This window comes from Anabrus simplex, chromosome 5, assembly GCF_040414725.1.
Source record: "Anabrus simplex isolate iqAnaSimp1 chromosome 5, ASM4041472v1, whole genome shotgun sequence".
Taxonomy (NCBI): Eukaryota; Metazoa; Arthropoda; class Insecta; order Orthoptera; family Tettigoniidae; genus Anabrus; species Anabrus simplex.
This window is the reverse complement of record NC_090269.1, coordinates 50,397,082-50,415,641: the sequence shown is the minus strand read 5'-3', so window position 1 is coordinate 50,415,641 and position 18,560 is coordinate 50,397,082. Positions and strand designations below refer to the sequence as shown.

Genomic DNA, 18,560 nt, shown 5'->3' with positions numbered 1-18,560 from the left:
GTTTAATTCATCATTTACATGCAATGCTTGAATCAAATTCTGAAATTCACCACGAATTATTCTCCTTCCAGTTTCACATATACAGAATCTTTTTCCTCTTCTTTCTCTCTCTTCATCTTCCACGACAGCGACCAATAAAAATGCCTCCTCTTCAATTAATCCGCCATATTGAAATGGCTGCCTAGAATAGTGTAGCTTAGCTTTTTATTCGTGACATAGCACAACATAGCTTGGCATTGCTTAGCACAGCGCAGTTTTCTGTCACAATCGGGCTCTACTCTCTCCTGAATAACGTCATGACTGACCCCCCTTCACAGATTCCGTGAACAGAGTATAGTAGGGTGAAACTCTATACACCCAGGGAGCCGGCCTTCTGCTCATTTAGTCGGTTAAGTGAAAGCGTCGTAGGCCGGTGACAAAAAAACGAACTACTTGCAGAATTCCGTTATGATGGTGGCGGAGTATTATTGTTCTTTAGAAACTACGACTTGTGTGTACAAACAGTTGTCGTTGTTGGCTAACTCCGCTCCCAGTAAGTTCTCTATTTCACTTTTAGTAAGAAGTACTGTTATACCTTTTCTTCGAACAGATACAGTACATTTAACCTAATTTTGAGTGATACGATGCATCCCAGTTAAATCGAATGACTTCGAATGGCTCTTTACTTACCATACGTAATGATCCGAAGTATCATAACGTGATTGTATTTTCAGCTGGATATCCGGCTCCATGGCTAAATGGTTAGCGTGCTGGCCTTTGATCACAGGGGTCCCTGGTTCGATTCACGGCAGGGTCAGGAATTTTAACCATCATTGGTTAATTTCGCTGGCACGGGGGCTGAGTGTATGTGTTCCCTTCATCATTTCACCCTCTTCACGACGCGCAGGTTGCCTACGGACGTCAAATCAAAAGACCTGCACCTGGCGAGCCGAACATGTTCTCGAACACTCCCGGCACTAAATGCCATACGCCATTCATACATTTCGTTTCAGTTGGATGCTCAGTTCCAGTTTTGTATACTAGACCTTACAATTTCTCTCAGCCTTATACTATCTGGGAATCAAACCTGGTACCTCCAGTTATGAGACAGATACGCTACCCGTACACCACATGGCTGGCTAAATAAGCAAATAAATAAATAAAAAATAAATAGGGCCTAATTTAAAAAAATACAAGAAAGAAAGAAAATGACAGTGACCACTGGTAAGGAGTGGCTACTGGAAAACATATTTTCCCTTTCCTCCTTCCTTCTACATCGAACATAAATGAAGAATTAAGCAGTAAATGGTTATAGAACTGGCTATGTAAAATTTGCCGTTAGCAAACGCCTTCTACTTTCCTGAACAATCCTGCCCTGACACACTAGTCCCTGGTGTCTTCTTGTAGAGAGAAATCGTTCGTTCTCTACATGAGCCAAATTGAATAATGGACTTTAAACAACGCTGCCTGAATAAATTATTGTCTTCCCATCTTAGTCTTTTCTTTTCTTTTTCATTTCCTGGAAGTGCTGAAGATTTACTGTCTCTCTCTTTCCACTCTCACTTTCTCTGTCTATCTCTGTTCTTTTCCCTTCGCTACGTTGTGATCAGAATTCACCATTTTCATTTCACCCCAGTACACATTCATTCGCAAGGGTAATTCTTATTCTAGACTAGGAGCGAGAGGTTCAACCTTTAAATATTCATGGTGACGGGGTTACACTAAGTCAGTTTCCCTGTTTTGGTCAGCTCCCTGACGTGCAGACTGTAGTGACGTTGTCATTAATTGACAGTGAGGCCTACTTTGAAGTATCTTGACGGTCTTTCTTGAAGCAGACTATTTTTCAGATCCAAGTATATCCGAGAGGATAGCTTAAGTAGAATGAATAAATTTAATTGACAGTGCTTTCAGAATAATATTAAATATGTTTCCTTTCATATCGTACATTGCGTCACTTTCCATGGATGTAATATCGCGTGATTGTTTACTGTGATAGGTATATCAGATTCCTTAATCAAAGATTCACTCAGATGTACCAGTAATTCATTCATTTACGCAATGATTATTATTATTATTATTATTATTATTATTATTATTATTATTATTATTATTATTATTATTATTATTATTATTATTATTATTATTATTATTATTATTATAAATCCTCTTCACTCTCCATGCTCGTTTGAAACAGTCACGAATATCCATTTTAACGCAGAGCAATAACGATATGCCTTCTGCTTATCCTAGTTCTTTCTGGGATCGCTATAGCCAAGGTTGATTTTAGCGGGATGCTTAAGATCGAGCACCGGGTTTTCAAGAGAAATATATATTATGTATCTTTACACTCAATAGCTTCTAGTCCCGGTTCCATTCATTCACAATCACCGGGATTCAAACTCTGACCCTCAAGGTGGAAAGCCTTCCCCCCAAAAATATAATAATGTTGATATAAAACTTTCATAACCAATTTAATACATTTGAATTTTCTGACCTCCTTCAGCCGTTTTAAAAGGCCACTTTCTTGCGCCTTTTTAGAAATGTACGATATCTACACTTCTTGTCTTCTTAAAAGTATCCTATGGTTAGTTTATGGTATCCCGTAAGGACACAGCGAGTTGTCAGTTACAGCAATTAGCTCATCTGTCCCTTATCCCCGGGGCCTGTACGTAGCCTGCCCCCCCCCCCCCCCTCCCTGAGGCCTGTCATTCCCAAGGTATCTCCGAACCCTCCATGATGGGATGGAGGGGAACTGACATTGATAACATACTATACGTGTGCAACTACGGATGTCTATCGGGGTTCGATCTCTCACATACCTACCCTCAGTTTAGTGTTTGATAGGCGTAAGTGGCATAGATATGCCAGTATAGTGTATTCAGAAAGAACACATATTCAGTGGTGAATGAAATATCGTATGGCGCTTTAGTGCCGGGAGTGTCCGAGCACATGTTCGGCTCGCCAGGTGCAGGTCTTTCGGTTTGACGCACGTAGGCGACCTGTGCGTCATGTTGATGATGATGATGATGATGATGATGAAATGATGATGGAGACGACACATACATCCAGCCCCCGTGCCAGATAAATTAACCAATGGTGGTTAAATTCCCGATCCTGCCGGGAATCGCACCCGGGACCCCTGTGACCAAAGACCAGCACGCTAAACATTTAGCCATGGAGCCGGACATATTCAGTCGTGTCTTAATCTTACGCAATGGAAATATATTTATCCTGACTCTCAAAAGCTTCTACTATCGTGGAAAAAATTATATCCACCCGAATTCATACGTTAATAAAAAGTTTATCCTTTGTCCCATGTAGAAACAAGCTATACCAAAATTCGAAACCCGGTGCTGGCACATTGCCTACTCCTATTGAATAGCTCCAAGGGGTCTGCTCACAGCTTAACTCCTCCAACCGACGAAATAGCGTCATATGCCTTCACTCCATATGTACACTACGGAGAGGTTTGGAATTGAACCCGGGCTCTTGGCACGCAATCTAGTTATTATAAATTGTATGCAACCACCTCTCCTGCCAGCGTTCTGACGGTGAACATTTTTTCGACTCTGTTCATATATGCTCTGCCACAGCAGACTTCTGTGCTGGCAAAGACGTAAGTGCCTGCGATGTCCATTAGCCCTCCTAGACTAACGTGAATCGAACCGGCTAGCCACGGTGTCAGACCATATAAACTTCACGCCTTAGCGATCATGGCCACCAGGCGGGACGAGATGGGGAATGCGGTAGATCATTACCAGATTTGAGAACAGAACGTATATTACAACTTATTTTTTTGCTAGTGGCTTTACGTCGCATCGACACAGGTAGGTCTTATGGCGACGATGGGATAGGAAAGGCCTAGGAGTTGGAAGGAAGCAGTCGTGGCCTTAATTAAGGTACAGCCCCAGCATGTACCTGGTATGAAAATGGGGAAACCACGGAAAGCCATTTTCAGGACTGCCGACAGTGGGATTTGAACCCATTATCTCCCGGATGCAAGCTCACAGCCGCGCGCCCCTAACCGCACGGCCAACTCGCCCGGTACAACCTGTTTAAAGTTGGACATTAGGGTTATGACTTTTTTCATTTTTCTACGAAAACTGGTTTCCTGTGTCGTGTAATGATGAAATTTTGCTCAAAAGTAATTAAAAAAGGCCATATTTCTCTTTACCTATTTTAAAAAGTCACCTCCAACATGACATTTCTAAAATCGTACTTGTCATATATACAAGGTACAACACTGTTACTTTCGTGAATCTTGTCAAACTTTCTTCATACATCTCAAACTTTTTGTAACGTACAGAGTATTCTGGATGTTTGTAGAACTCTCTGGAACCTTCAAGGACAGTAGTTAACATTCTATAATTTAATACAAGTGTCCAGAAATTTCTAGGACAATCACTCATTTTAAAAGTACAGTATATAACAGATATACAAGGTTGTGGTTTTCTGAGTAATTGTGACATGTAGCAAATCACTTGAATAACTGAAGAAGTAATTTTATTACTAATTTACATGATAGTACACGGAATTCCTTAGCAATACTAGCTATTTTGTCATTTATTCTTTACCAAAAAGAAGTACCTCACTACTCAAAATTTGCGCATTTATCTCTTAAAGTTGGGCAGACCTTTGTTTTGCTGTCCAAATGTACAATTCAGATGATATAAGAAGCTATGCAGCACTTTTCAGGGTCATGAAAAAGCACGGAATAGTGTGAAAAGTCCGACTCGTTGGCTGAACGGTCAGCGTACTGGCCTTCGGTTCAGAGGGTCCCGGGTTCGATTCCCGGCCGGGTCGGGGATTTTAACCTTAATTGGTTAATTCCAATGGCACGGGGGCTGGGTGTATGTGTTGTCTTCATCATCATTTCATCCTCATCACGACGCGCAGGTCACCTACGGGTGTCAAATAGAAAGACCTGCACCTGGCGAGCCGAACCCGTCCTGGAATATCCCGGCACTAAAAGCCATATGACATTTCATTTTCATAGTGTGGAAAGATTCGAGAATCAAGACCGGAAATTCCCAGATCAGAACGGGCAGTCAAGTGACTTCAAAATCTTTGACACCTGTAAAAAAAAATGGATATGCTACCGTTTACATCATTATGTCTAACAAAATATAATGACTTTACAATACGCTATTATTATGCTAAATACACATTTTCAGCTATTGCAGCTCAATACAATTATTGGTACCTGTAGAATCGATATGGCTGTGGTTTTGTGATTCTTTCTAATTTTGTGTGTTATTCTATAAAAATAAAATTAATTGCTTCAAAACTACGTGTTATACAATTATATCATTATAATTTAAATATATCACTGCTAAAAATTATGTTATTATTTTGTTACCTTATACGAGTAACTGTAGATGATAAAACCAACTTTGGTTTGCGGGTGACCTTTTTCAAAAATTAACTAGAAATGTATTTTTCTTTGAGCCTCCGCGGCTCAGACGGCACTGGGTTCCGCGGTTCAAATCCCGGTCACTCCATGTGAGATTTGTGCTGGATAAAGCAGAGGCGGGACAGGTTTTTCTCCGGGTACTCCGGTTTTCCCTGTCATATTTCATTCAAGCAATACTCTCCAATATCATTTCACTTCATCTGTCATTCATTAATCATCGTCCCAGAGGAGTGCGACATGCTTCGACAGCCGGCACAATTCCAATCCTCACCGCTAGATTGAGCTTCATTCATTCCATTCCTGACCCGGTCGAATGACTGGAAACAGGCTGTGGATTTTCATTGTCATTGTCTTTTTCTTTACTTTTGAGCATAAGTTCATCGATCCATGGCACAAGAACATGGGGTCACAAAAAAGTCATAACACTAAAAGTGCAACGGAATAAAGATAAAGACACTTTAATACAGTAGATATGAAGATGGAAAGAAAAGTAGACTTAGGTTGGTAAATAAATAAAAAAGAAAGGATATTAGTTGGAGGTGGAGGGAGAGGTGGAAATAGTTCAAAGAAGGTTAGACGAGAGGAAGAATTATTTAACAGGTGTACATTGATGATATATGATACTTTGACACAATGCCTTGCTTAAGATATTCTCCTTTTCATACCTTGTAATAATAATCGTATGGCCTCAGCTACCGTGTGCAGACATTTCGATTTGACGCCATCTGGCTGTCTGCTCGTCAATTTCGACGTTCCGTTTTACTCTAGGTCCGCTAGATGGCAGACAGAGTAAATCGGATCTCTCTTGGGCGTCTATGGCTGAGATTTAATTCATTTTGTCGGGTAAATACCAAATGTATCACCAGAGATCTTTTACATGCCGACATCGTACGACATGGAGTGTCGAATGGACTTTTTTCCGCCCTTCAAAAATCCGACTACCTCTGCCGGGTTTGAACCCGCTATCTTGGGATCCGGAAGCCGACACTCTACCACATATGTCAACTGGGTGTTCATAGCTGTCTCGGTGGAACAGAAGTGAAGTCTCCTATTCACGAATTCAGTCACTGGTTTGATCCTTGAGCATAGCCACGGGACCTCCAGTTTTCCGTGGAGTACGAAGTACAGGGGCGTGAATTCATTTAAAAATCTCTCGTGGTTTTTCATTTTCACACCTTCACAATCCTAGGCCGTTCCTGTACTTGAATTGCCAACAACTTTCTGTGCGTCAGCGAGATGTTAAACCCTAGCAAAGTGAAAAAATTCGAACCACGGCCCGCCTTGATTCAGGAGCTCTCAATAGTCTTGACAGATCCCAGGTCGTTAGTAGAATGTATGGGTTTGTTATTTCATGGTGGCAGAGGAGTTAAGTAAAATTATCCCTAGCAGGGTATCAATGAACCGGAAAATGCCAAGATACAGCACTATTTTTCATCCCGACCTAATTTGCTTCTAATTACGCTTTGTGTTGGCGTAATTGCTACTTTATATGAACATTATGGGAATGTATGTGCTGACATTAGAACTTTTTTCATATTATATAGCCACTAAAGCTGTTGGGGTCGCGACATCAAATGAATGCAAGCGACTGTACGTATCATACCTCAACATATGGATTCAATAATGAATATCTCATTTCTGTTAGTTTATGTGATTAACTTGATACATGATCAGCATTCCCCTGACACTAAAACACATAAGTAAGGATTTACTAGGGATTAACAATTGCATTATGTTGTGCTTCATGCGCTATTTCATGTGGTATGTACATGCTAAACACTCATTTTTTTCCGCTCACGAAGGGAGGCTCACAAATTATTCACTTGCTGTGCTGTTTGATGTAGAGAGCAAATAGACCCATCGCTCCATTCAGTTCACATACACGATGAAATTTAGAAGGTTTTACGATCTACCATTTTATATATTCCCCTTGTAACAAATTGAAGACTTTTAACAAATACATAGTCTGCATCACTCTGTACATAATGTGTACTGCTGTTGATTCCCTTGAGTGTCAGTGATGAATTAGGCTCTTTCTTCGAGTTGTAAATTAACTCTCTGGTCATTATAGCAACACTGCCAGAAGCTCACTACTATATGTCTTTTCACGAGAGTTTAATCCTGATGTAAACATGGTATGTCCATGCCTCCGCCAAAGAAAGAGTTGTGATTCGCTGAGCGTGTAGTACCGACCTCTACCCGTCAACGTCTCGCGTTCGGACGTACAAGGCTGCGCATCGCATACGACAACAGTGCGAAGATCTGAACTTCTGAATAAACGACTAAACCTGGATTATGTTCACTTAGTTTATTGAGCACATTCACAATGCACAGCCAATGGTCACTTCTGAGCGTTTTTCCTCTTTTGTGCTTCACTACACGCGGTGGTCAATTTCTCTCACTGTAAATTACTGACTCACTGACTGCTGCTGCACGATGCAACACCTTATCTCCACGCTGTACATCTTGGGACTTTCCCTCACTACGAGAAGACTTCCTGTATTACACTACGCCTTGTGCCTTCATTTCTCGTTATTTAATCACTATTTTATTTTTTTAAAGCATATATATACCGGTATATATGACAACTATATTTTAATTTGATTACGTACTCTTCCAAATTATCTAAATGTAATAAACTACTTTTCTTCGAGATCGCATACAGTCGAGTGAGTGCGACGGTTGCTTCTCCAATCAACTACGTCTATGTCCACGTGCATAGGCAAGGTGCTATGCCTATTTGTTTACATCAGGATTAAACTCTCGTGAAAAGCGGTATAGTAGCATGTTGATGGTAATTGTGGAGTAAGGTCACTTCGGAATCGTAGTGATTAATGCTGTCAGACTGAGTGGCTCAGACGGTAGATCGCAGGCTTTCTAAAGCCCAAGTTGGCGGGCTCGATCCCGGCTCAGTGCGGTGGTATTTGAGGGAGCTCAAATACATCAGCCTCATATCCATAGACATACCGGAACGTCAAAAAAACTCTTGCAGGACACAATTTTGGAACTTTATAATTTTTTTCTGATTAATGCTATAAAGTTATCGCCCCAAAAATTGATATCGATTTAAGAGACTCCTGAATGCGAAATTTTCCTCTGGGAATGTGTAAGGTAAAGCACCTAAGATGACGCAGCCTCTAGGATAGCAAAGTGGCATGTTTTTAAGCTGGCAATACTGCTATTTGCCGCCATTCTGTTAACACATGAAGTTTTTAAGGAATTTTCGTCGGTGTGAAGGACTTCGCTGAAAGTGATTGAATAAGGAGATGTAAGAGAGGAATTGTATTTCATTCATCTTGATATAAATCTGAACGTCTAAATTTGTTATCGCTCTAAGAATATATTCTTGTATACACATGCTGATATTGATAGTGATATTGCGTAACCTAAGATATGTAATGGTCGTTGCTTGTCTAAGTGGACACATTTTGCAATCAATGACATAGATTTTTTTTCACGCTTGAGAAGTGGCATTTTGTTTCAGGAAAAAAAAAGAATCAAACTGTAGCCACTCACTGAACACTAAAAGTGAAAATGAAATATCCTTAGCAGTTCAACACAGTCACGTATCTCGCCTGGTATGCTTTCTCCGTTACCAAACGCAGTGGAGATAGACAAATGGAAGAGAACTAAGTTTGAAGCAAAGTCATCTTCATCGGTTGAAAGTGTTCCAGGACTGGATGCAGTGGAATGGATGTAAAAATTGAGGATATGAAGAATGTTCTGGCTAAATATGCCACTCCATCTGATTCTCAGCCCATATCATACTTAAATTTATTTTTCACTTTCTCTCTCTCAAGATAATTCGGCTAGTTGATCTTCCTCAAGGAACGGAATTTTTGATCCACGAGATTTTCTCAACCAGAGACGGAAAATATGGTCTTATTGTGAATACTAGCAATTCCAAGTGTCTCACAATGTACACTACTTCGTAGTAATTCTTCTTTCTCCGCAGCTAACTTGTATCGGGCAATGCTGTATATAAGTTGTACAACAGTAAACACATGGTTCCTAAATTCAGAGTAATGTTGTATGAATTGTATGTGTACAATAAAATTTCACTCTTCAAATACACACAACTTGCATTATTATTGTGGACCCCTTAGATTTACTGTCGCGGCCCCTCAGGGGTCCACGGACCGCAGGTCGGGAATGGCTGCTCTATTCGGTAGATATTTAGAAATAAATAAGTAGTCATAATACCTGCTGTAGTTCAGCGAACAAGGTTGCCTTTACACCAAAAGTGGGGTACTTTTATAGGTTCTCAAAATGTTCTTAAAAAAATTATAATTCATAAACTTCATTCGATATTTCAACGATTCTTCATAATAAGTTGTATATCAATACGAATAAGCCAAAAGATATTTACTGACCAGTTCCTACCATAAATGTAGGACCAGGAGTTCGTTAACTGGTTTTCGCTGGTGGTTTTAAACGTTGTTTGGTACTGTACTTCCTCTTAAAACATTAACCACCACCACCACCACCACCACCACCACACGATCGAACAGAACAACAGACTTCATAGCCCAAGTCCCGCGAATACATTCAATTAAATAAATAAATTATAGCATATAGAAGAGGAGACGTGTGACCACCATACCATACATGAATAATCGGTTCAGGATGGTTTTGGTAGACGTCAGATCATCATCAAGGAATTCGATATGACACTATAATAATTAATAATTTCGTGTGGCTATTTCTACCCGGGTGCAGCCCTTGTAAGGCAGACCCTCCGATGAGGGTGGGCGGCATCTGCCATGTGTAGGTAACTGCGTGTTATAGTGGTGGAGGATAGTGTTATGTGTGGTGTGTGAGTTGCAGGGATGTTTGGGACAGCATAAATACCCAGTCCCCGAGCCAAGGGAATTAACCATTTAATGTTAAAATCTCCAACCCAGCCGGGAATCGAACCCGGGGCCCTCTAGATCAAAGGCCAGTGCGCTAACCATTTAGCCATGGAGCCGGACGATATTATACTGAAAAGAATAATAAAACATTTTCTGCCGTAGAGCAATTTAGATCATTCATTAGAAGAAGATCGAGTCCGCCTCTGTGGTGTAGTGGTTAGTGTGATTAGCTGCCACCCGGGAGGCCCGGGTTCGATTCCCGGCTCTGCCACGAAATATGAAAAGTGGTACGAGGGCTGGAACGGGGTCCACTCAGCCTCGGGAGGTCATCTGAGTAGAGGTGGGTTCGATTCCCACCTCAGCCATCCTGGAAGTGGTTTTCCGTGGTTTTCCACTTCTCCTCCAGGCAAATGCCGGGATGGTACCTAACTTCCTTCCCGCTTCCTTCCCTCTTCCTTGTCTATCCCTTCCAATCTTCCCATCCCCCCACAAGGCCCCTCTTCACCATAGCAGGTGAGGCCGCCTGGGCGAGGTACTGGTCATCCTCACCACTTGTATCCCCCTGACCCAGAGTCTGAAGCTCCAGGACACTGCCCTTGAGGCGGTAGAGGTGGGATCCCTCGCTGGGTCCGAGGGAAAAACCAACCCTGGAGGGTAAACAGATTAAGAAGAATAAGAAGCATAATAAGATCGATCTCCATCAAGTTCAAATACATAATTTGTGCTCAAATGAAGAACATGGGCCGAAGTCCCTTCAGTTGTTTACGTTAGTGCAATATAGGAGGATGAACGTGTAAGAACTCCGCTTTAAAATCAGTTGGAAACGGAAACTGGGTCCGGATTTGTTTGTTTTAATCACAACCAGAATAACACTGCTACATTTAATGACTGGTTCATTATATTATAATTATATATGATGTCCGTGTTATAACGAAAATAAATAGATCCCTAACCTCATTGAATTTGAATAATGACTGGTCTGTATTTTATCCGTTGTTGTTTTCAGTTTTCAAATTATATACAGTAAAATAGAACATTACATTGTTAGTAGGTACAATTTATAAAATGAACCACATTCAATGCCGTGTGGATTGTAGGTGAGGTTTCTTTCAGTAAAATACCTCTGTAGACGACTATTTCGAAACCAGTTAAAGCACAGAATAGTGAAACAATTTAGTTATCGAGTGTAGCTGATAATGGCAAATGTGTTAATGACTATCACAGTGTTTATTAATCCACGTTGATGAATGCACCGCTAGATAAAAGTGTCTTTTTTATAAAACTACTTAGTTTCCTGGAATGCCATCCACTCACGGTTTTATGGGGTTAGCAGAGCATTCAGGTAGTTGTTACGGCTGGATGACGCGGTGATTGAATTGAAAATTGCACACAAAGTCTCCGGGATTCCTGGGCTGAGTAGCTCAGACGGTAGAGCATTGAATTTCTGGGCCCAAGTAAGTGGGTTTGGTCCCGACTCATTTCCGTACTCTTTGTTAGTACTCAAATACGCCATCCTCGTGTTAGTAAATTTATCGGCAGATAACACAATTCCTATAGGATAAGCATTCTCTTACCTCAGAAATACCCCACATCGCCTTTGGATGGGGAATGCAGACGAAAAACACCAGGCGAGTTGGTCGTGCGGTTAGGGGCGTGCAGCTGTGAGCTTGCATCCGGGTGATAGTGGGTTCGGATCCCACTGTCGGCAGCCCTGAAGATAGTTTTCCGTGGTCTCCCATTTTCACACCAGGCAAATGCTGAGGCTGTACCTTAATTAAGGCCACGGCCGCTTCTTTCCCATTCCTAAGCCTTTCCTATTCCATCGTCGCAATAAGACCTGTCTGTGTCTGTGCGACGTTAAGCAAATAGCAAAAAAAACGACCCAAGAACACACCCATGGCATCCCCTGCTGTCGTAAGAGGCGACTAAAAGGGGCGACCAAGGAATGATTGAACTAGAACCATGAGACTACTTGTAATTAGTGCCATCACACGGGGAACACCATGGATCGCCTTTACTTGCGAGTAGTACCACATGTTAGGTACACAATAGGTTTGTGGTTAGTTGCAACAGAGGGTGAATCAGTATGGGTTTTACAGTACGCGTAATATTGCGAGTTGGATCCGCTGATTAATTTAAAATCTTATTCATTCTTCATCATCACGTTATGAATTCTGATCGGTGGATGAGTTTTGGACTTTTAAATTGTTATTACATTTCGTCTTATTTCGTACCATTAGGAGTCGATGATCTTGATGTTAGGCCCCTTTAAACAAGAAGCATCACCATCATCACAATCATCACAATCATCATCATCATCATCATCATCATCATCATCAACACCCAGTCCCCGTGCCAGAGGAATTAACCATAAGTGACAAAATCCCCAACCCTCCTGGCAATCGAACCTAGAATCCTCTAAACCAGAGGCCTAATTGCTGACCGTTTAGCCAGGCAGCCGTGTGTGTGCGTCAGTACGTGTGCAGGGTGGTCGGAAACATTGTGAACAGGATATACTGTATGAGTATTAGAGGGTTGGTCATACTGATAATTTGATATCTCACGCCGTTGCCATTTTAACAACTGTTGAAATTAGCCACTCAGATCGGTTCTGCAATGAGGAAACACGGGCCTGGAAAGTGCCTTCTTAAAACACTGCCGATCGGCAGAGGTGGATTCAAAGGAGAATGTGGAAGTATGTACTTTAAAGCTACTCAAAATTAAAAATTAAGAAATGACTGTCAATAAATAGTCAGTGGTTACAATTCAACTGTCTTTATGGAACCGGTACTGACCAAATGTATCATTTGACCATCCTTTGGCCCAAGTTAATTTTGTGGTCATCATTGGTATTTATACCACTAGCCCGTCTAGTGGCCATGTTCGTTAAGGCCTTGAAGAATAAACGGTCTGAAAACGTGGTTAGCCGGTTCGAGTCCCGTAGGTCGAAAAAAATTGCATCATCAGAATGTTGGCTGGCAGGGCAGGGGAGGTGGTGGTATACAATTTCTAATCACTATGTTGCGTGCACAAGCCTGGATTTAATTCCAGACCTCTCCACAGTGCTCATATGGAGTGAGGGCATATGGCGCTGTTGATGGAGGTTCGTCTGTTGGATGGCGACGTTAAGCCGTGAACAGACCCCTTAGTGCTATTAGACAGGAGTAGGCTAAGTGTCGTCACCGGGTTTCACCCTCTCCCTTCCTATCATCATATATCACGTCATTCATTTCATCTCATTAACGCCTTTGATGAGGCTGACGTCAGGAAGGGCATCTGGTCATAAAAACCCGCCACGACAGATTTATCTCACCTCATACCCGACCCCGTAGAGAAACTGGACAAGGGTTGGACAAACAAACAAATAAGCAAACAAACATTGGTATTTATAGCATCGTTTCCCACAATGTTTGTTCCGCAGTTGTACAGGATGTGCTAGGGTTATGTATGCTCTTCCATGGATTTCTTACTTTACTGAATTAAACCCCTCTTTCCCCATTTAAGTTGTTCCTATGACTTTTTATTTTTTTTTTAAATATTTTGGGCCATAAATAACTTTCTCCTTCATTCCTTGCCATTGCAAATCAAGAGAACAAAAGGTCTACTGTGGGAGATAATGCTGATGATATGCAGTGTATTCGTGTCTAAGAATACTTAATTTGCCCGTAGTTGTTATCTCTCCTTCTTTGTGCGCCTCTATCGCACCATCTTGTTGATGTCTTAACTTTGCTTATCAGCACAATCATCTCGCCCGCCGCGGCACCAGTGAACTTTTCTAACCCCATCTCCGTGCTCGCCTTTAAAGTTATCCACATAATTGTGGCTGCCATTTCTCATTTCTTACCAGCTCTATGTAAGTGTCTAAAGTTTAACATTCAGCTGGGCGCTATGAAGGGATGCTAACCACTATAGAAATATTTTTACAGTTGGTACGCGAAACAATTAATATACAGGGTTGTTCACTTAAGAAGTACCACGGAAATAACTTCTAAACCATTAAATATATCGGCATTCTGTTTTCATATTCGTACATGGTACCCAGGAGCTTGTAAAATAATGTGCTACGTATTCTCATGGGGTGATTAATAACCGAGATATTGATATTAACTCCATGTAAGCATATCATACTGAACCCTTGAACTTACCATTCTATCGTTGGTCGGCCACGGCTGCTACAGTAGAACAATATAGAACTCTTAAATCCTGGGTCGTTGCGGGAATAAATTCGGTCACGATCTTAACCAAACGATGGGGTTCGGAAGAGAGCCTAACTACTTGAAATTAGGAGCAAATATGTGCTTACAAACTTTTATTAAAATCGAAATGACACGACAACATTGTTATTTAATATAATTACTTGAGAGAAAAAATTATAAATTATTTATTATTGAATGTTTCAAACGCAGTCTCATTGCATAGCGTTGATTTATTTCTTACAATATCGAAGAGTTGCTTCGATGAAATTAGTACATTAGTGGACAGCGAAACTGAAAAACTGAAAAAGGAAAGACCTGAAAACCGGGCACCTATTACTCCAAACGAGAACTGAGAATTAATCCACACGATCCGTGGAAAATCTGACTTTCAACAAGTAGAACGCCTGATTTCCTCTCAATTAAGGTTATCCACCAGTCGAATACCCTTTACGGATACGGAACACCCGCCGAATGGACCCTTAATCGAACCAAATTGACTATCACTTGCTTTGGATAGGTTGCGAAATATTGTGGGAAAGCATGGTGTTCACTACAAGTTAACAGCATCATTCACAATTGAAATAAAATTCCACCATGTATTTGTCATTCATGACACCCTTAAGTGATAAGGTAATCCCGATGCTAAATGTGCATCACCCAAACAGCTGTTCGGAAGGAACCAACAACAACATGATCCGCGAGGTTCTTACGTTACGTCGTTCTAAAGGAACAAAACTGCGAAATGCAGGAAACACTTATTCATCGCGCATTTAGAAGAAATGCCAAACACTGAAGTTAATTAAAAAGTGGTAAATCACTTGAAAAGTATTATCATCAAACCGATTTTCAGGTTAGAAATGGTTATGTTACGCTTAATGAAATTACCAGTCCACATTGAAAAATATTACAACTTTAAGAAATTATTTCCTTAAAAAAACAATGACTACCTTTACAGATCCATCTACTTATTGTCTGTCCCAACACACTACCTATAAAATGATTACTTAATCGAATTCAACTACGAATAAAATGAAAGTACGACAAAGATTGAAAATAAAATAATATTACTGGCTGACGAATCGAAACCGCATTCACAACTCAAGTCTCACGCTAATACACTGACTGTCAATTTGGTTCGATTAAGGGTCCATTCGGCGGGTGTTCCGTATCCGTAAAGGGTATTCGACTGGTGGATAACCTTAATTGAGAGGAAATCAGGCGTTCTACTTGTTGAAAGTCAGATTTTCCACGGATCGTGTGGATTAATTCTCATTTCTCGTTTGGAGTAATAGGTGCCCGGTTTTCAGGTCTTTCCTTTTTCAGTTTTTCAGTTTCGCTGTCCACTAATGTACTAATTTCACCGAAGCAACTCTTCGATATTGTGAGAAATAAATCAACGCTATGCAATGTGACTGCGTTTGAAACATTCAATAATAAATAATTTATAATTTTTTTCTCTCAAGGATTTATATTAAATAACAATGTTGTCGTGTCATTTCGATTTTAATATAAGTTAGTAAGCACATATTTACTCCTCATTTCAAGTAGTTAGACTCTCTTCTGAACCCCATCGTTTGGTTAAGATCGTGACCGAATTTATTCCCGCAACGACCCATGATTTAAGAGTTCTGTATTGTTCTACTGTAGCAGCCGTGGCCGACCAACGATGGAATGGTAAGTTCAAGGGTTCAGTAAAATGGCGCCAGACGTGGGGCCTAAGTCACGATAAGGAGGAGGATAATATTACACGTTGGAGGACAGTAAGAATGTCGCACCAACGTGGTGGCTTAAGTCACTTAACAGAGAGGGCCTAAGTGCATCAAAGGAAGAACTACGAGTCATGTTGGTTGACATCAGTAAAATGATGACCAATTGTAGGATATATTACACGTTTGGGCCTCAGTAAGAGTGGCGGCCCAATCGTGGAGCTTTAATGTCACGATAATGATGAGGAGCCTTAAGTCACGATAACGATACGATGTCACGATAACGATAATGGAATTATATATTGAAAATGAATGTTAGGAAAATATAAAATAATGTTGAGGCCTAAGCCACATTATAAATAATACAAGCGGGTGAGAACTATGGCTGAGCCACAGTTAAACGAATTATGCCCAATGAGAATGCTAGATATTATCACGTTTAACGAGGAGCGTAACTACTTGGTAGATAATAATAATGATAACAGTCACAATGCATTTTAGGAAAACAGTATTTAAAGCTTTATTGAAGCTTATGTCATGTTGCAAATATAAATTTTGGAAGTGGTAACGCTGAATTACATTCAAAGTTTATGCGTTAACATGTTCTTTAATTAATTAATTTACGGAAGCGAAACTATTTAGGATATTTATCCAGAGTAACTTATTAACTTCAGATTTTCTTTTTATCAAACAATTTGTGATACCAGCCACATAAATAAAATTTTAATAAGACAACTGTTGGAATGTTGTCAGTTTTGGTATTAAATTATAATAGCGTTTGTATGTGAAAACGCAGTAGATAGTGAATTCTTTCCTTAGTAGTCTGGAGTATTCAGGTTGCATTGACAGCCAGCGTACTCATTATTGTATTCTTTGTGATATTGTGATGGGAGGTCAGTTGACAGCGGATCAACTGAGGATGTTGATGGATAAGCTAATGGAGGTGAGAGAGGCCATGAATAATATGATGGAGGACATGAAGGTTCATAATGAGAGTCGGATAAGTAAGATGGAGAGTTTAAATAGTAAGTTCAATGAGAATTTGAATAGTAAAATGGATGACATTATAGTTCAGCGTAAGTGTTTGGTAGCTAGTTTGAAAGACACTAGGAACGATTTAAAGAGTAGTATGGATGATTTTCAAGCTAGTTTGAAAGAAAGTCATGACGATTTAAAGAGTGGGGTAAATGAGTTAAAGGTTAGCTTGAAAGGCACTTTTAACTATTTAAAGAGTAGTATGGGTGAGTTACGAAATGTTGGCAAGAGAAATAATAATGGTTCAAAGGTAGGCTCAGAAGAAATGACAGATAGACACGTGAAAGTTGAGAATAAGACTCCAGAGACAGAGGTTGGTTGTCCAGAATTCAAAGAGGGAGCAGCTGAAGTAGAAAAGGATTTAGGTGACGATGAACAGGTCATGACCGTCCATACCAAAGAGTCCGAGGATGTGAATAGCAATTGTGAACAGGATTTGAGAGGGAATACCTTAGCCCAGGAGCAGACGGACGAGAAGGTTAAGTTCAACGGGAGTGAAGTCAGTAATGTGACCAGTTCAGTCGACATGCAACCAAAGGTGGTTGAAACTTTGAGTCAAGCTACGGAGGATCGTAATCCAGACCTTGGTAGAAATTTGAAAGTTGACAATGACGCAAAGGCTAAAGGCCAGAATTTGTACGTTGAGACGAGAAAATCTCAAAACTCAAGGATCGCGAACGTGTTAAATATAACTGGGAGATATCAGGACCAGTTTTACCAATTGAAGGAAGATCCGCACCTGACTGTACACGAATTCTTTGAGGATCTGATGGAAGATATCCTGGAGGCCAAGATATCTGAAGAACGTAGATGGAGGACAGTTGATGGATACGTCGAGAAAGCACCATTATTGTGGTTAGACGTTACAGCCCGTCAACATTGTTTCTTTGATAAGGGAAAGATATGCCGGAGAGCCCCTTCAGTGAAATGCAGATAGCAGGTGTAGAGAGAGAGAGAGAGAGAGGCAGGCTGCAAAGACAACCAAATGACGCACGTAAGATCAATAACAGCAAGAAACAGACTCCCAGCAACTCCCAATTAAATGACGACCGCAACCCAACAAAAAGATTAAAGGTTTACCACAGAGCGGAAGAAAGAGTTCCACTACAGGATGACACCGCCTTACCAGCTGGGGAGATGGTCACCGAAGAAAAAGAAGAATTACAACCCGTAAATATGATCGTCACGTCGAAAGGAAGACAGGTCGAGGCACCACTCCAAGGACAGGCAAGCAGCTGTAGTAATCAAGAGGAAGACTCTGAATGCTTACAATGTTCGTTCTTGAGAAGACTTTATTGATGACATATGTAACGCAATTCTATTGTTGGAAGAAGAGAACAGGAAAATACGTGACAGTAACCGAGCCCTACGCCAAGAG

At 40.7% G+C, this 18,560-nt stretch overlaps 1 protein-coding gene across 1 annotated transcript in view; it reads left to right on the top strand.

Annotated features, from left to right (window-relative positions):
* Sema1a (semaphorin 1a) overlaps positions 1-18,560 on the top strand; it is an 828,612-nt gene that overhangs the window by 525,934 nt on the left and 284,118 nt on the right. The window lies entirely within an intron of this gene.